Source organism: Fukomys damarensis, unplaced genomic scaffold, assembly GCF_012274545.1.
Source record: "Fukomys damarensis isolate Sample0158 unplaced genomic scaffold, DMR_v1.0_HiC HiC_scaffold_7, whole genome shotgun sequence".
Classification (NCBI taxonomy): Eukaryota; Metazoa; Chordata; class Mammalia; order Rodentia; family Bathyergidae; genus Fukomys; species Fukomys damarensis.
This window is the reverse complement of record NW_022900919.1, coordinates 18,180,716-18,201,143: the sequence shown is the minus strand read 5'-3', so window position 1 is coordinate 18,201,143 and position 20,428 is coordinate 18,180,716.

The window sequence follows — 20,428 nt, the reverse complement described above, 5'->3', positions numbered from 1 at the left end:
ACCCAGGGCCTCACATGTGCTAGGCAAGTGCTCTACCCTGAGCTACATGTCAGCTTTTAAGGCTCCTCTTTTGAGATAGCTGAAAGGACATCTGAAAGAGGATTGAATTACTCTGAAGGTCCTCAGGGGAGGGAGTGGGGCTGAAAGATGGATAGAGGAGTTATATAGAATTTGTTCCCTTTAAGAAAAGTGTTTAAGCAACCTGTGCTTCTAGTTAAGCCCAGTCAAAATGGGCTGCCTGGGCAAAGGCTGCGTGTGAACTTTCATCTGCATATTTGTTTAGACAAAAGCTAGGATAACTTAGAAGGAGCAACAGAGTGTATTCATATGGAGGGTTGAGTGGTTGATTTAGTCTTCGGGGACTTTCAGAGCTCCCATTTATCAGGACAGTCTAAGGTATATAAGTATATTGACATTCAGAAAAATAAAGTCATAGTCTTGGCAACTCTCCAATGATTGGGCCATTGAAATTTGCAGACTGAAGACAGTTTTACTTTCTAATTATATCACCAAGCAGCTTTTGTGAAAACCAACAAGAATGTGGCTTCAAGCCATCTCAGGACTCATCTGGGTCTCTCATGAAGATCCAGACACTGACTGTCAGCTCAGTCACTGTCTTACTAATCATATGGCATGAGGAATATATGAAGATTCATTTTTCCATTTAGACCCACTATGGCAAACATCTGGTACAGCACTGTCCACTCTTTCCATCTCTATGTATTTGAAAATATTACTATAATTGATCTTGACTGTCATTCTTCCTGAAGCTTGGCCTCAAATAGTTAAGGATCTAGATTTTTTATAATAGTGGGGCTTAGGGTCAGATGCCTGATTGGATTAGGGAAGACAGTGTGAGATCACAGTGAAGTATGTCAAAGGTGGAGGGGAAATGACTGAGAATCCCCTCAGTCTCACTCCTCAAGGATCCTCCTTGGCTTCCCAATATTTCACCACTCCAGCATCCTTTCCAATATGTGGCTCCGGATAGCCACCATCATTTGATTGGGAGTGGCCATTTGTCATCTTTGGTTTAGCAAGTTCAAGGGCAGCAACAGATATTTTCTGTAACTTCTCAGAAGTTGACCAGAGGACATTATTCACATGAAAACCTCTGATTCCCCACTTAACATCTGTTCAGAAAGACTCAGGAGATGGAGTCTTGTTAAGCATCTTGGATATCATGGCATCATAACGAGGTAGATACTGGAAGTGAGTCAAAACTTTGGTTACAGGCATAACCTAAGCCAGGTGTTTGAAAATGTGAAGCAATAAGCTAGTGACATTGAGTTCAGGTGATTTTGTGTGCTAGGACCATCTGTCTTCATCCTAAGCTATTGGTAGAGCTGAAGGATGAGAGGGAGGATGGAATTCTAGGAGGAGAGTGGTGGTCCTAGCCATGTGCCCACATACCAAGGTGAATATGGGGTAGAGGCAGGAGAACAAGGGAGGAATCAGTAGTGTGTGTTTACAGGGATGGATTGAGTCCATTTGGAACACCTTCCAGGAGGGTAGCTCCAAGATTTGAAGATTTGTGGCACAAAATGGAAATGTCCAAGGTATGTCGTAGAAAATGGTACCCAATATCAAATGCCAAAGGCCAATGTGGCTGTGTCTGCAAACGGAAGACCAGGTAGCAAGTCTAGCCATTAGCACATTGGCCGCTTGACTGAAGGTGGCTATGATGGATGGATGGAGGACAGTTCTGAAACAGGGCAGCACATCGTGATGGTACTTGTGTTTATATCTCATTCAGAATAAATTATGAAGATTTGATAATAGCCTGAACTTTCTCAACCTTTGGCTTTATTGATAATGCTTTGTTGCAAGGCTCTCCTGTGCAATGGAGGGTTCTTAGCAGCACTCCTGGGCTCTACCTATGTCAGTGGTACTTTTCCTTCCTCCCCTGAATTGTGACAACTAATAAAGTCTCCAGATATTACCAAATATGGAGTATCAGAAGGGGAGACAAATCAGCCCAGCTGAGACCTTGCCATGCTGTGGTGCATGGTGCACATTATGGGGTGCAGAGGAGACCAGTCCAAGCTGGGATGGAGGATCTGGAAGAAACAGAAGAGACCTGGTGCTGGAAATTCACTGCAAAAGCTCAGAACAGATGGCTTCAGATCCAGTTCCTACTGCCTGCATTCTGTCTTTGTGAGTTAGGGGCTCACTCACCACGCTCCCACTGCACATCACACTATTCCCTACAGAGCTACTATTTTCTTGCAGTGTCCTTGTGTGCATGGTTAAGCACCCAGCGCAAGACTGCACTCTTCTGCCTTTGAGTTCCTGGGTTGTAGCAAGAGGCGAGGCACTGAGTGTGAACATGTCTGAGTGTGGTAGTGACTTTGAGATGTTCCCTGGACTTCTTGTAACACAAATGGTCAAGAGGATGGGGACCCTGAATCAGCAACACTGGGGATGTTGGAACTGGAAAATGATAAGTCCTTTCCTCTTCTGGAAAAAACAGTTAGCTGAGGAATGAGGTTCCTGAGTCACTGAGGCAAAATGAACCCAGGGTGAGGACAGGGGCACTGAACTCCGTACTGGGATGAGGCCAGGAGGCCAAGTTGTCTGGGTCTTAGCATCCTGAGAGTGGCCAGTCCCCGTCCAGCTCCTGGCTGCACAGGCATGAGTAGCAGGATGAGAACTCTGCCGTCACAGCCTCAGCCCTCCCTATGACCTCTGTTGTCTGGGACCAGCAGCTGGGAGCACCCCCCAGCTAATGGCCCTGCTCAAGGTGGGACCCAGCCAGGAGCACTCAGCAGAGCTCCCTCCCAAACAGGCTCCCTGAACCGGTGATTTCAATTAGAGGACCATTACCATGAAACTCTAGCCAGCCCCAGCTCCCATTTGCAGGCAGGACGCCTCCTTCTCTGGCTGGCCTGCTCTGTGGTTACCAGCGGCCCTCTCACCGGGCCTACCGCCTGCTCTAAAACACGGCAGCTGCTGCTAATAAACAAACATATTGATCATCCAGATATGGGATGTCAGGGACTTAATTCATGAATGAAGTGAGCTTTAAGAGTGCCCAGTGGGAGCTGGCTCCGTTTAAAGGGCCAGGGCCAGCAGCTGCTGGCCTCTTGACATAGGCTCCTCAAAAGGTCGAGGAAGGGAAGCTTTCTCTGACCTATGGTGCCCTGTTGGAGCAAAATGCAGTCTTCTACCCATGGTACCACCTTACCTGGCATTCTGGCTTTTTCCTCTGGGATCCTCTGCAATTTGGAGTTTGTCAGATGAGGCTGGGGTAGACTTGGATCCAAGAGACCAAGGCTGGGCCATTGTGGTGGAGGGAAAGGGGCAGAGGGCTTGCCTAGGCTCCTTTGATGACAGTTCCAGTCCTAGCAGTGAGTCTCTGCTGGGATCTGTGAGTTCACTGGAGAAAATGCCAGAAGATCCTGGGGAATCCTCACAAAAGGCCCCCTTTGGATGCCAGAGGGCCTAGACCTTCTTTCACACAATCATTTCCCATGCCAGAAAGAGTACCATGTTGGCAATTTTGGCACAGAATCAATAGTGAAGGCTGTGGAGCCAGACTTCCAGACTTCAAATAACAACTTTGACGCTCACAAGCTTTGCGATCTCAGGCAAGCTTCTTAACTTCTCTGTGCTTATCTGTACAAAGGGTAACCTTTCTAATATGGAAATTAAAATGAACCTATATGTGTCTGGCACATAAATGTTCAGTAATGGTCTTGTCCCTAGTCTGAGCCTGCTGTAATGTCCTCTGGCCTCCAGAGCATCCTTGTGTCTTCTACCTCTCACCTGTCCTCCAAGTGCTCCTCCAGGGAGGAGGATGGCTTTGTGGATGTATAGTATGTTGTAACACACTTCTTAGGGCCCAGATGGGCAGCTTTAGCTGCAGCTGCTGGCTAGAAATTGAGTAGCTACTGCCTCCCAGGTTGACCTCCAGCCAAGCCGAGTCTGTCTGGGCCTGAGCTCAGCTCTGCAGCTCCTCGATGTACCTACTTCCCCCTCCCACTGTGGTAGCCAGTAATTGCCACATGTGGCTATAGAAATCCCAGTGGATGAAAATGAAAGGAAATAAAAATTCAGTTCCTCAGTCATGCTAGATACATGTGGCTACCATTTGGACAGTGTAGACTTGTAGAATATTTCCATCTTTGCAGAAAGCTCTGCGGTTGCTTCCCTGGGGGCTGGATGACAAGAAGGAAGGTGGCCTCCATCCAGTTCTTGAGGCTTTTGCCACTGGAAGCGGGGTGGTCCACAGACTACCACCAGTATCCTCTAGAAATACAGGCAGAATCAGGGTTGGCATTTTCACAAGATCCAGGTGATGCATATGCTTACTGAAATTTGAGAAGCACCCAGAGAATAATGCCTTGGGGTGTAAATTGGCACCCCATAGACAGTTCTGGCCAAATGCAAAGGGCCAGCTTCCTCTGCCCCAGAGAGAGGGCAAAATGATTACTTTTTATCCTGATGTTTTCTGGAGACTTGACTGCCTCTTCTGTTCTTAACACCGTGGCGGTGGCTCCCAAGGTCAAAAAGGGGACCCTGTCTCTTCTGGCGCATAGCTTTTCTCCAGAGCCTGAGCTAGAAAACTCTCAAGGCCACCAGCTCAGAGGTGCTAATAAGTTGAGGTTAGATTCAACACCGAGATGGGCTAGGAATCCCGTATACAGAAAACATTGTGTTTGGTCTACATTAGAGGGATAGGGAGAGAAAGAAGGCAGCTTATATGAATGCAGTGTGGTAAGGGCAAGGGAAGAGAGATGTCCAGGTGGCTATGGGAGCTGAGGGGCACTTCCCAAAGGATGGACACAGTGACAGGAAGGCGTCAGAAGTGAGGGGCTCCTAAGTTGGATGAGATGACCATGGAGCAGGAGTTAGCAGAGGAGATTGTGTGGGCATGGCAATCAGGGGTGGCCTGCGGGGCAAAGGGATTGGAGGTATAAAATGAGTTGGGAATGCAGAGGCAACACAGTGCTTTGTTCTGTGGGGTTATGAAGGATGAAGGCAGATGGAGCTGGGGAGTAAGTGTGGTTGAGGCTGGAGGCGGGCAAAGGTTCAGACACAGGGTCAAATGTGCTATGCTGTAAATATCCTGTACTGAGAAGCTACTGAAGGGTTTTAGGTAGAAGAGCAATGAGATCATGTTGGTAAGTGAGGAGGTTTGCAGAAATCACTAGGAAGAATGAGCTGGAGAAATTGTTAGTGTTGGAGTCCAGGGAAAGATGGTATAGGGCTGGACACTGGTGTGTAGGTGGAAGGGGGAAGATAAACTTTAAGGACAGGTTGTCGTGTATTAACACATGAACTATGCGTCTCATTTGTTTTGAATTTGTGATCATGTTCTTAAAATCCCAAATTTGTATTTACTTGTGTTGAGAAATCTTTCAGATAGTGTATAAGTCTTCAAATCTATGAGATACAGTGAAAACTGGTTTTGAGGAAAACTTACAGCTTTACGTGCCTTTATTATCAATGGAAGATAGACATCCCCACTCCCCGAGGGGCTGCTGTTAAGAGCTCATCTTAAGAAATTAGAATAAACCCAAAGAAAAGTGGAAAATAATATTAAAACAAAAAGTGATTAATAATAAAAAATATATTAGAGAGGATAAATAAACTCAAAAGCTTGTTCTTTGAAAAGACTAGTAAAATAGATGGACCTGCTTTGAGTGCCTGATTAGGGGAGGGAGAGATATTAATGAAAGAGAATACAGAGATGATATAAATTAATCGCTTCAGCAAGATCATTGAGAGTAAATTATAAACATAGTACTTGAGATTCAAGAGCCTTCAGTGTTTTTCCCACACCAGTAATGGATCTGGCAATTCTAATCCATGCAGAATCCTCCATTCCTTCAAGCCTGAGGAAATCAACATCCTAAAAGTTAATTTTTATTTATTTATTGTTATTATTAGTGACTCACATTTATCGAGCTTTTCTTCTATATGCCTGAAGCTGTGTTAGCACTTTTACATGGATTTTACTTTAGACTTCTCCAAATCAAGCCAGGTGAACCCAGGCCTCCTATGACACTATTATAAAGATGAGAAAATCAAATTTAGAATGACAGATTAATTTTCTCCCAGCTCCCACATCTTCCCAGAGGTGGAGGCAACCTGCTCCTGGGCTGGTGTGTCCTACCCAGTCTGCCTGACATCTCTCTCCCTGGATGATGCCATCCCTGCCTCAGTGAGTCTGGAAATATCAAGGTGCAGGTGGAGTCTTAGAGTATTCACACAGCAATGATCCAGGGCCCAGCATTGTCATGGTGTTTTAGCCCTGCCCTTTAGAGGCTCAACTTGGGAAGTTGCAGTAGTTCCCCTTATGGCAATTTCAGTTTCTATGGTTTGGGTTACTTGCTTTGATCATGCTCCAAAAGTATTAAATTAAAAATCCCAGAAATAAGCAATTCATGAGTTTTTAAATTGCATACATTCCAAGTAGCATGATGAGATCTTGTGCTGAAATCTTTTTCCATTATGCCTAGGACATAAATTGTCCTTTTATGCAATGTTATCTACATTGTGTATGCTACCCATCTGTCAGTCATATAGTAGCCATCATGGTCATCAGCTTGACCACTATAATGTCTCAGTGCTAATGTTCACATGACTGTTGTGATCACCTACTTCACAATGCCTGTGTCATTCACCTCTCTTCATCTCACCACACAGGATTGTATCATCTCATGTCATCACAAGAAGAGAGGTGAATGCAGTACAATAAGATACTTTGAGAGACACCCTATTCATATAATTTTTTCCTTTCCATTAAGTTTATTGGTATATTTTAGGTAAACAATACAGTTACATTCATCTTTGGGATCTTTTACCTTTACATGATGCATCTTGGTTCTTATGTTTTCCCCATTCCTGTGCCCTCTCTTGACCGCCTTCACCCTTCCCTATTTACAAAGACTTTGTTTCCATTTTTACTTTTTAAATATTTTTTCTTTTCCCTTCTTTCCTTTCCCCTACCCTTCCCACTTCCCATACTCCTTTATACCTTTTCTTCCTATTTCACATTATCAATTATACCTAGTCATATAATTTTATTACCATATATCATAATTTTTGTTTTATTATGGTCAATCTATTAATTTATAAGTTAAATTTTATCATATGTATGCATGTATAGGAAAAATGTAGTCTATATTGAGTTTAATACTATGTGCAATTTCAGATATCCACTGAGGGTCTTGAAACCTGTCCTTTGCAGATGATAGGGGACCACTGTACTTGGCCTTTTGGGAGCTCAGTTTACTTTTCTTTAAGGGAGTTTTAAAATTTAAGTGATATTTTAAAAGTCTTTTATGTCTTTCTTTGCAAATGCTTTGCATTCCCAATCTCATCACTAATTTAGAGGAGTCTTAGCATTCAGTATTGATTTGGCATGTGTGTTTCAACACCATGCATCTTACTCACTTTCTGTAGTGGATTGCTGGCTCACCTCTAAGTAAACATACTAGCACACAAACTGTCACAGTCAGAGGTGCATGGTGGAGGCACAGGGCAGCACTGCTTTTCCACCTGGCACTTGAGAAACTGTCCCAGTCCCCACCCCATGCTGGCCCTCTTTTGTCCCTCCTTATTGGGCCGAGAGAACACATCTACTGGGACCCATGTTCTCTTTTTTTACCATGCTGCCTGGATGCCCCAAGCCCCCTTTAGAGTCTGTTTAGTCCTCTGCCCCTGTTCTATCTTCCCCAGATTGGATCCACTAGAGTGCCTTTGCCCAGCCCCAAGGGGCCTCCCAGGGGCTAGAAGTGATAATAAATAGAATGGAAATGCCAGATCAAGTGATATATATGTTTAACTTTATGAGGTACTGCCAAACTGCTTTCTGAAGTGGCTGTGCCAATTTGCATTTCCACTAGCAATGTACAAGAGTCCCAGTTGCCCCACATCCCTGCCAGCACTGAATGTTGTCAATATTTTTAACGTTAGCCTTTTAAATATGTGTGAAGAAATATCCTATTGTGATTTAATTTTGCATTTCCCTAATGACTAATGATATTGAGCATTTTTTTCACATGTTTATTTGTCATCTGTGTGTCTTAGGTAAAGTATCTGTTCAAATATTTTGCTCATTTAACAATTGAGTTTGTTTTCTTATTATTGAGTTTTCACAGTTAAAAAATATATTCTAGTTCTCTGTCAGATTTGTGCTTCATAAATACGTTTGGGTCCTTAGATCTGCACCTTTAATCAACTCCAGATAGAAAATATTAGTGAACAAATTGTGTCTGTACTGAACATGTACAGACTTTTTCTTTGTCATTATTTCCTAAATAATACAGTATAATAACTATTTGCATAAAATTTTCATGTAATTTAGAGATGGCTTAACAGTACTTGGAGGATATATGTATGCTGAATACAAACACTGCACTATTTAAGAGAATTGGACTGTCTTCAGTTTTTGGTATCTTCAAGGGATCTTGGAACCAATACCCTTAGATAAGGAGGGACAAATGTATTTCCTCCTGAAGTACCTTTGAGACACTCAAATGTAACTTAATTAGTGTTTAAATAAAGGGCCAGGGATTTAGCTCAGTGGTTCTGCTGCCTGCCTTGCAAGCGTAAAGTCCTGAGTTCGATCCCTGGTACACACACACAAAATAATTGAACACATGGGCCTGGACACAGTTGTTGAGAGAGAAAGAATAACACTGGAAGAGGAGATGTTTGAAGAAGGAGCATTTGGAGATTGCAAAATTAATAGCCAGGTATAATGGAATGTTCTAGAAAGGGAGATTAAAAAAGAACTGCCGAGAGGGTAGAAGAAAACCCAGGAAAGTGTGAGGCCAGGGAAGAGAAGAGAAAGGTGGGGTTCAAAAAGGGAACTGTCAAGAGAATCAGATGTAGTTGCAAGATCAAGCAAGATAAGGACTGCAAAACATCCCAACCAGATTTAGAAACATGGAAATCATTGGTAGCCTAGCAAGAACTATTTATTTATGTGGAGTGATGGAACAAGGCTAGTAAGTATTAAAATATTGAAATACTTATGTGCAGGTTGATAAATAGCTACCATTCTGTTATGGTTTATACTTAGATGTTCCCCAAAAGCTTTTGAAAGAGGACTGAACCATGGGGGTGCTATAGCTGACTTGCTGTTAGGAGGTGGAGCCTGGTCAGGAGAGACAGGTTACTGGGGACATGACCTGGAAGAGTGTAGCTCCCTCCCTAGCTCCTTGCTTCTCCCTCTGATTCCTGGCCACCATGGCAATAGCAGCTTTCCTCCACCATGCCTTTGGAGCTGCCCAACTATGGACTAAAAATATGAGCCAAAATAAATCTTCCCTTCTTTAAGTTATGAGTGTCAGGCATTATGTCTTGACTTTGAGGAAAGTGACTAAGACAGCCCCAAAACCCATGAATGACTGCCCACCACCCTAGCCCATTGTGCTCTTTCCTTGGCTCTCCCATGAACTTGTTCATGGTCTAATAACAAAAACGAGCCTCCCAGCCATGAGGAGGCTCTAGGACCCTCCAAGCACTTTGTAGTTCCAGATATTGGTAACTAAATATTGCAGATGTCACTGCTTGACAGAAGTCATGTTAAAGTGGATTGAGCAGGAAAACTGGAGAAAATGAACAATTATTTCTAGAGCTTTTGAAAGGCAAGAAGAGAGAGCTAAGGCCAGAAACCCCAGTGAGGTTAGGTTGTGATTGCTTTTCTAGATGAAAGAGATGCTTTAAGTGCTGATGGAAGGGTCTCAATTAAGAGAGTTTACTCTAGTCGGATACACCTAGGCACTTTTGTTATATGACACTTACAATGTTTTTCAGTATAAATTAATCAATCAGAGTTCATTTATATATCTCTGAAGTCAGTTGACATAAGTTGTCTCCAAGTGATAGATCAATTCTTAGTGTGTTGACACATCAAGTTTCTGAGCCTCTCAGTTTGAGAACCAGATCTTGGACTGATGAATTAACTGATACATACCCATCTTGGAATATCCATTGGTCCTCAGTTGACCTTCTCTGGCATCATCCCAACTGCCTTGCTAGAGATCTGGTGAATCTTCCAAAGATCTCAATTGGGTCAATTAAGACTGCCACCCAATTTATAGGGCCACCCAAAGGTACTCCCTCCTGAATCTGGAGATGGCTAAGTGTGAGGTCACTGAGTGTTGATATGAATCTTGCCCTCAAGGAGGTAATATAGAAGGAAGGACAAGACAGGCCAAATCAGCTTGCACTAGTATAAGGCAGACTGCAGTATATGCTATCATAAGGATGCCAGGAGCCCAGGGCAGGTTCTTCTGTCTGCATTGTAATTTGGTGTCCTCCTCTCCAGACTTGTGTCATCTCCCAGTCATTGCACACACCCTAAGTTACAGGCCATTTCCAAGGAGCAGCATCTCTGAGTATGTCTTTCTACCTGCTAGGCTTCCCTAGGTTGGGATTGGTTTAGGTGTATGCTGCTTCTGGAATTTAGACTTAATCGTATTCCTTTCTCCTCAACCCTTTTCACACGCTCAAAGCAAAGAGGTTTATCCGTACCCATACTCTCAAAGGAGCTTTCTCCATGCCCATGTTGGTGAACATAGTGTTATTTACTGCTATTGTTGGATCTGGAAGACCCCCACAAGCATACGAGTCATAGGCTTGATCCTCAGTTTTGTTTTACTAGAAGGCAGTGCAAGCCTTTAAGAGATGGGGACGACTACGAGGTTTGTAGCCATGGGGATATGTCCTCAAAGGGGATGGTGGGATATTGACCTCTTCCTCTCTTTCTTTCATGCCCAGCCACAAAGTCAGAACTTTGCTCCATCATGTACTATCACTATGGTGTGTTGCTTCACCACAGGCTCAAAAGCAGTGGGGTCCATTGCTCATGCACTAAAGCCAAAATGAATCTTTTCTCTTTTTAAGTTGACTTGTTATGGTAGCAGCACGCCAATCACCACATTTACCCTTCTGTGGCTAAATTTTTAAGTCTGTCTAGGAAGCCTTTCCACTACTTCACTCACTAGATAGAGGAAAATATAAGTTTAATTTCCAGGGGAGCATTTGACATAGAAAAAAGATGCTTTATCTCAAGGTGGGGAAGGCATGTTTCTTTCCTTCTTTTAACTGAATTTACTCTGGATTTCCCTGAGCTTTCTGCTCACACTGACTTATAAATTTCCAAGGTTTACTGCTTTCTTTGGAAAAAACTCCCCTCATGTTCTCCTCTAACACAGGAAGCATTCGCACTTGATAGCATTGAAGGCCTCTTCCAGCTCTGCAGACTGACAAGGCTTTGTCCTTTGTGGTTTGTATTCACCCAGTGCCAAGGACACCCAGTAACTGCCATACACATCACCACCTGAACCAGCTGCCTCCACGTGATGCCATATAGCAAGGTGACTGTGGTCTTGTGGTGTTTCAAGTACAGGGTTAGAAAGTAAGGGTAATGGGAAATAATGCCTCCTCATCATTTTTAACCTTTTTGAACAATGCCCTTGTACATAAGCCAGATATTTTTATTTTAAAATCAATTGTGCTTATTGTGCTACTTGGAAAAATAAATGAGAAACTAGGAAGGGAGGAAGAAGTGGGATTCAGGGCTTATCAGTGAGAGTTTGGAGTCAGCAGTGGGAACACAGTCCTGTCTGGCCTAGACAGCCATTGTCCTGGATGATGGGGTTTGCAGCTGAAACCCTAAGTAGTTGCCATGGAAGAAGAGAGCTTTTCATGCTGCAAAAATGTACCAGTCACATGTGGGCACAGCAGCTGTCTTCTATTACCCTCTGGCATCCTGAGGTCTCCCATACCATCCCAGGGAGAATGGGGACCTCATCTGCAGGAGAGTTTTAAGTCAGAAAGATCAGATACCAAATCCACAATAAGTCATTTACCAGCTGTGTAACCTTAGGAAGGTCACCTGATGGCTCTTCTGTAGAACAGAGGGGATGATATTTGCTGCTTGGAAGTCAGAGACCATGGGAGCAGCATACTCACTGAGTTGATGTAGCTGATGGCTTGTGTAGGAGCTTGTGGATGTGGGCATCCAGCCAGGGTTTCCTGTGGCAGTGTGGATTGCTGGGGCTGAGGGCCTGGTAACCTGGGAGAACTAAGTCAAACTGAGCAGGTGCAAGAAGGGTTGTCATCTCAGCTCATACCTCAGTTGGTTCTGCAGTTGCCCTTGGCAACAGTGGCATTCTGGTGACAGCACTTGGAGCAATGGAAAACCTAGTCATTGACTCAAGGTGTCCATGTTTGGTTCTATTGACCACCCCCCACACAGACCATACCCAAGACCAAATGCTTTCAGCCCTATTTGCCACTCAAAACCTTGTACAGCTTTTCCAAAGCTCATTTCTACTTGTAGGAGAAAGCAGGGGAGCCTAAATCATGTAGGGAAAGCTTACAGAGCACAGTCTGCATTGGAGTGTGTCTATTTCCATTAGTTACAACATTGTCCATAGGACACCTAGTTTGTATATAGGAAAGAACAGGCCCTCTACAATGCTCTCCCTGGTGGAGTTCTGGCTTCTTTTTTGGCTCCTACAGAGCTTTATAGGGGTAGGGAGGTTACTCGCCAATCTGGGCCTTCATGACAGCAAAGAGATCTCACTGGAGAAGGCTACTTACATACCAGTGACCCTTGTTTATCAGTCTCCTGCTGCTCTAAAGAGCTACCTTATTGTGACATATGTTCTAATGGGACAAAAAGTAGAGGATGGAATGAGAGAGGAAGGATGAAAAAATAATTGTTTCTCTATACTATAAAGCTATTGTGATAAAAGCAACATGGTACTGGCAAAGAAACAGACCTGAGGACCAGTGGAACAGATTAGAAGATGCAGAAACAACTCCAGACACACTTAGCCACTTCATCTTCGACAAAGGAGGCAAACAGCCTCACTGGAGGAAAGATAGCCTCTTTAATAAATGGTGCTGGAAAAACTGGGTTTCAACTTGCCAAAGATTAAAACTAGACCTATATCTCTCACCATGCACTAAACTAAAATAGAAATGGATTAAAGATCTAAATATTAAAACAGAAACACTAAACCGACTGGAAGAGAGGTTAGGTAGAACTCTTGAAGACATTGGCGTAGAAAAAAATTCATGAACAACACCTCATTTGCCCATGAACTAGTACAATAAAAAAGTGGAATGTCTTCTGCACACCAACAGTATGAAGAGATAACCCACAATGTGGGAAAAACTTTTCACCAGCTCTTCCTCAGACAAAGGTCTGCTATCCAGAATATATGAAGAATTTAAAAAATCAGACCTTCCAAATTTAAAGACATAGTCCAAAAATGGGCATCTGAAATGAACAGACATTTCTCAAAGAAGTAGAAATAGCAAATAAACATGTGAAAAATGTTCAACATCACTGATCATTCAATGCAAATGAAAACAACACTGAGATTCCACTTCACCCCAGAAAGAATGGCTGCTATCATGAAATCCACCAATAACAAATTCTGGCAGGGCTGTGGGGAAAGAGGAACCCTGTTCCATTGCTGGTAGGAGTGTATACTTGTGCAACCACTGTGGAAATCAGTATGGAGATACCTCAAAGAACTAGGATTGGAGGTCCTATTTGACCCAGCTATTCCCCTGCTGGATTTCTATCCCAAAGAACTAAAAGAATCATACCACAGTGATATATGTGCATCCATGTTCATAGCAGTACAATTTGTGATAGGTAAAACTTGGAAGCAGCCCAATTGCCCATGAACAGGAGACTGGATAAAGAAAATGTGTGTGTGTGTGTGTGTGTGTGTGTGTGTGTGTGTGTTTTCTAAAATGGAGTACTACTCAGTCATAAAGAATGAGAAACTAGAGACATTTATAGCTAAATGGATGCACATTGAGGTCATACTCTTAAGTGAAATAAATAGGACACATATGTGTAAATACTGCATAGTTTCTTTAGTGTGAGAAACTGAAAATGTAAATAAGGAATAAAAGGTTTAATAGATAATGTGAAATAGGAAGAAAAGGTGCCTTTCCTAGGGCCTCATGGATTCAGAGTATAGGCAGTGAAATCTGATCTTTGTCAGAGAGGAACTATGCAAGGAAGTTCCTAAGGAAGGTTTTTCTCTCTGTTAAAAAGAGACACATGAAGGGGAAGGGGAAGTGGGAAGGGTAGGAGAAAAGAAAGAGGGGATGCAATTAATACGAGAAAAAGAAAAAAATGGAAGCAAAGTCTTTGTAGATAGGGAGGGATGGGAGGTTGAAGGAAGGGCAGGAGAATGGGGAAAAAATAAGAACCAAGATGGATTATATAAAGGTGAAAATTTCCAATGATGAATGTCATTATACTGAATACCTTAAATGTACCGATAAAATTAATTAATTTTTAAAAAACAGTTGTTTCTTCTTGTTCACTGGAAATTATTAATGTGGTTTGAGCCATGTGATTCAGTCCTTTCCATTGCCTGCCTGGCACGAGGGAAGGGAGAGCAAAAGCAGACATGGGGCAAGATTTACAAGGAATGCTCAGAGACCCGGGGAGTGGCTGGAGTCTTGCAGAGTCTTCTGCTTGTTCTAGGGAACATATCCTTCTTTGTACACTCTTCACCCATGAGCCCTGGAGTTCATCTCTTCATGGAACCATCATAATACCCTATGTGCGTAGCATCATGTCATGAGCACTTGTCACCAGCTCTGGCTGCAATAGGCATGGCTTTGTGGGTCTGCCATCGTCGCCTGCCATATGTCTAAGCTGTGTGCCTGACATGGCCTTTCATCTCCCATATCAAAATTGTTCTCCAAACTTCATACCATCCTGAAATCTAACATCATTAAAGAAGAAATTTCACATGTCTAAGAGACATTTGTGCTCTCCCTTACCCAGATAAATGTCCATCTGATCTGGTGGAACAAATACCACTGGTTGTCTATATAATATCTCTCTGTGTACCAAGTCTTTCCTTGTTGTTAGAGTTGGCCTTCTCCTCTAAGTGTTAAAAATATCGGGCCGGGGATTTAGCTCAGTGGTTCTGTTGACTGCCTTGTAAGCAACAAGGTTCTGAGTTCGATCCCCAGTAACCCCCCCATAAAGAAAAGCTCTGTTTCCATTTATATAAGATCACAACGATGAATGTAACTATACTGTATACCTAAAATTTACCATTAAACTCAATGAGAAAAAAAATCACTCACTTTTCTGGGGCCTCATGGATTCAGAGTTTAGGCAATCTTTGTCAGTGGGGAGCTATGCAAGGAAGTTCCTAAGGAAGGTTTTTCTGCCAAAAAAAGACACATGAAGAGAAAAATGCCCCTTTTTTCCTTATTATGAATATGAGTAAGGATATAATGCCTGGAACTACAGCAGTCACTTCAGAGCGAGGAGACAAGCCTGAGGAAAATTGATGGCAAGGGAAGACAGTAAGAGCCTGGTTACTTGAAGACTTCGTAGAGCCATCAGTTAGTCCTTAACTTTCCTGCTTCTGTAATTTGCTACACCAAGTAAGTGTTCTGGTCCATTTTCTGTTTCTATAACTGAATATTATAATCTGGGTAACTTTTAAAGAAGGGAAATTTATTGTTGACAGTTATGGAGGCTGGAAAGTTCAAAGAAGTGGGGGCTCATCTGGTATGAGACTTCTTTGTCATCAGGAGACTATAGGGCACCACATGGCAAGAGGTGAAACACAGTGCCTTTGATTAGCTTTCTCACTGAATTAAGGTCCACCCTGATGGCCTTTTTTAACCTTAATTACCTTCATCATATGCCCCCTCCAAATACCATAGTCAGATTAAATATCCACCCTCCCAATACCTCCCAATAGGGATTACATTGCATCATGAGTTTTGATGGGGACATTCAAACCAGAGCAGTAATTAAATGCCCTTCTTGATTAATTTTATCAGATATGTTCTGTTACCTGCAGCTGAAAGTATCTTCACTTACCTGTTCATTGTTCCATCTACCACCTTAAGCACGTGGTGCTGGGTGGTGGTGGGATAGAAGTCCTAAGAAGTACATTTAGTTCCTCTACCACTTGCATGAATAAGGGATTGGTGGAAATACGCTGGAAAGTCAGGCTCCAGCTCAGCTCTTGGTGATAACTAGAGTGGGTTCAACGGTCCAGGAGCCAGAACCCAAGGTCATTCCCAGGGTGCTGCGCATGGACATTCTCTCCAAAGTGTCCAGGGGCCACTTTGACCCTGTGTCCACCTAGAAGGTTGTGTTCAAGTTCCAGGTCACCTCTTAAATTCTATCTCATTCTGTGGAGGTGGTTGGAATAAGCAGTATGACTGGCTCATCTTGGCTCAGGAAGCAGCCAGGATGAGATTGCAGTTGGCAGGGTTCAGAATCCACACAAGACATAGTGGAAATCTGCAAAGGCTTAGGTGAGGTGGGGCCACCATCTAAATCGGGATGTTTGCCTGTTGAATTTTTCATGCTGGCCCTGTCTTCCCTCCACCTGGCTATGAAAAGTTGTCTCTGCCATGTTTTGTCTGCTCAGGCTCAAATTACCTTTGAGGAGACATCCATGTCTAGAATAGGTGCCTTCTCTGCAAAGGCAGGAAGGACTTAGAATCCCATCTGTGAAATGGAGAATGTCTTTTGGAATCACACAGCATTAGAACCAAAGGCACTGAGGCTAGATGGGGGGGATGACTTTCTAAGGTCACTAGATGATTAGTGGAAGGCCATAAGTAATACACTGATCCATTTCATAGGTGCTCAAAACAGCTAAAATAAAGGTGTGAGAAAGTATATTCATGAAAGTTGGGGCTGAGGGCAGACCTACTCATGAAAGTGTCTTACTCTCTCAGATTTGCCCTTACCTCCCAAGACTTGGGCTCAAGTCACTAGTAGAAAAATTATATCAAAGCTGGAAGTTCTCAGGCAGTTTTTTTTTCTGTTGAGTTTATTGCTACTTTTTAGGTATACAGTACAGTTTACATTCATCATTGGGATCTTGTACCTTTACATGACATATCTTGGTTCTTAATTTTTCCTCCATACTCCTGCCCTCTCTTCACCCCTCCACCCTTCTCTATTTATAAAGACTTTATTTCCATTTTTTCCTTTTCTTATATTTTTTCTTTCCCCTTCTTTCCTTTCTCCTACCCTTCCCACTACCCCTACTCCTTTAGCCCTTTTCTTCCTATTTCCCATTATTAATTATACAATTTGAACCTATTTACACTTTTAGTTTTTCACACCAGAGAAACTATTTTGTATTTACACGTGTGTCCTATTTATTTCACTTAAGAGTATGGCTTCAATATGAATTCATTTTCCTATAAATGACTCTAGTTTCTCATTCTTCATGGTCAGACATAGGTTTTGCTTTCTTTCTTTCTTTCTTTCTTTCTTTCTTTCTTTCTTTCTTTCTTTCTTTCTTTCTTTCTTTCTTTCTTTTCTTTCTTTTTTCTTCTTCAATACTAGAGATTGAACCCAGGGCCTTTACACTAAACTACATCCCCAACCTTTTATATTTATTTATTTTGATTTTAAGGCAGGGTTTCACTAAGTCACTAAGTTCCCCTAGCTGAACTCAAACTTGTGCTATTTCTGCCTCCATCTCTGAGGCCTAGGATCACAGGCCTGCGCCACCACATACACCGAGGACTAACTTTTATGAGATAATGGTGGGTCCAATTTGGTGTGACATGGATCGACACATTACCTCTGACAGTTTCTGAAAATCAGATGTCACTTGCTATTAATTCCAGGGATGACTTTTGTTTTTAAGAGCTGCATAATAGGTAGCTTATAGAATCTTTTCCCTTGTTGCAGTGGTTTGCAGGCTAAAATAACCTAAGAACCAGTGCCCTTTGTACTGTTCAGGTCATTCACAGGAAAATTGAAGGCCTAGTGAAGCAATCTGTATTTGTGTGGGAAAGAGCAGACTCCACAGTTTGGACCCCAATGTTAAAGAGTCCTCAGGGATTGGCTCTGAGAGACTGGGATAACTTACTTCAGTGTACTCTGAATGCAGATGCCACATCTGCCCATGTGGCAGGGGTATGCACCTACCTTCATCTGCTGTCTGATGGCAGTGCAGTGTCACCCTCAAGCATACACCCACACCTGCTCACAGTCCTGGGACATGGCTTGGCATGGTAGAAAGGGTACAGACTGTAGAGCTGGGGAAATCTGGGCTCCCATTCCTGCCCACCAGATGTTTGGAGCTAAACTCTTCTCCTCTCTGAGACCCATTTTCCTAATTTGAAAACAGGAATAATTATATTGACCCATGGGTGCCCCAGTAAAGATGAAATGAGATCGCTTATGAAACTTGCATAGCATGGCGTAGGCCCTCAGTGAATTCCAATTCCCTTTCTTCTCTCCTTTCCTTTGTTATTTACCAGCTGTTCTGGGAAATTTGGTTCAAGGCCCTGGCATCCTTCATCGTCAGCTCCACAGTGAGGCTGTAGGGAAAACCTAGCCCAGCAAACTAGAGGAGGCACCTTTCCTTTTCCCTTCCCCTTCCCCTTCCCCTTCCCCCTTCCCTTCCCTTCCCTTCCCTTCCCTTCCCTCCCCTCCCCTCCTCTGTCTCTTTCTGTCTCAGTCTCTGTCTCTGTCTCTGTTTCTGGCTCTCTCTCTGTACTGGAGACTGCACCCAAGGTCTTTGTACTGAGCTATAGTCCTAACTCTTGTTTAAAGAAAAAAAAAATTTTGGAGACAAGGTCTTACTAAGTCATTAACTTGCCCTATGATTAGAGGAATGTACCACTACACTCAACTCCAACCTCATTCTTAGCCAAAGGTCCTAGTAAAATGTGTAGTGTACCTCCACCTCTTCTTTGGTGTGGCATGTATGTACACATTGCATTTGTTGTCAGTACTGCCATGGCAATGACACTGTACATTTTAAAATTTCGAACTAGGTTGTCAGATAATGTCTATCCCCCTGTGCCCCCCCTTTGCTAAAGTGTATGTCTGTAAATTGTAGGAAAATGCTCATGAAAGTGTGGTCCCAGCTTCATTTGGGACCTGCTAGGAATGCAGACGTCGGCCCCAGCACAAATTTGCTCAATCAGATTGGGAGCAGGTCAAGGAAGCTGTGTTTTCCTGAGGCTCTCAGTCTGAATATTTCTTGGAGGCTCCTGGCATACCACCTTGCAGGATGCTCCCTGCTTGGTGCAGCCTGTGGTGGAAGGTTTAAGCCCTGTGCTGAAGATCTTGTACCACACCTGCTTTTTGAGAACCGGACTCTCAATTGTTATTGTGTTGAGAGCTGCCACATGAAGAAAGCATCATCATCTTCCTCTTTGACTGAGACCCTCTCCTACCCCTTTCTTCCAGTGACAATGGCAGTAAGCAGAGTCACATTCTGAAAGATTTAAATACTCAATTAATCAATGGAATATTCCATTAGTGGGATAATCAGTTGCCATTGCACTGATCTATAGTTACATCTCAGCTGGGCCTCACAAATTGATTCCTGATGAAGTTCTAATTGACTGGACCATCTGATAAAGGGCCAGTTGGAGCTTATTGAAATAGCTGGTGAGCAGTCCCAGGGGCCAGGGCCTTCCTTAAGGGAAGGCAGGGTGGGGAGGGCAGAAGAGCATGATTTACGCCTGGTTTTTGCTACATCTTCTCTCTAACACAATGTTTATGAGTCCCAGGTGAGGGATGAATGCTCACAGCTGGAGTGTACAGATGAGATGGCTGCTCTGAGCCCATCACCAGCCCCAGGCGGCAGGTGACCAGAATGGGATTTGCCCAGAAGCCCATAGGGCAAAGGTTCTCAAAACAGAGCTTGCTTAAGAATCAAAGAACTAAGGAATCTAGACTCCCACACACAGGTCTATGAGGTTCAGACTCTGGTTCTGGGGTAGGACCTAGCAACATGCACTTTAGCAGATTTCCCAGCCATCTGTGCTAGGGGCTCCAGACCTCAGTTCCAGAAATGCTGCTTTAGGAGCTGGTGGTTTAGAAGCCAACAGCCCTGGGCCATTTTCCCTGGGGAGTTTCAGGTTTCTTAGACCTTGTGCTAGGGACAAATGTGTCTGTGCCTTGTCAAAGGCTCCCAGCTTCTTTGTTGCCTAGCACCCTTTTCATTGTTTTTTCACTTGTTTTGAGTGTTTTCTTTCTTCCAAATAATCTCCACTTACTACTAATGAATATGGCTTCACATAGTTACGCATTTGTTTGTTTCACTTACTCATCCATCATATATCTTTCAAGGGTCTGGGCCAGGCACTGAGGGTATTTAAAAAACAAAAAACAATTGAAATCAGGCAAATACAAAGTTCCCAAACATAAGGCGCTAATATTCTGTTGGGGGAAACAAAAGAAATAGAATTTAATATTAGAAGTAAGTGCAGGACCCTGTTACAGAGAATTTAGTAGGTTCTGTTGTATGGAAATATATATCCATTTGGTTATTTTTTAAAAAGAATTTTGAAAATAGTACCTGAGGCCCTGCATTTACCTTGGAGAATTCCCCCAGCCCATGAAGTCCCAGGTGACCCGAAGGCTTTATCAGATGAAGCTGTCCCTGGGTGACTCTTGAGTATG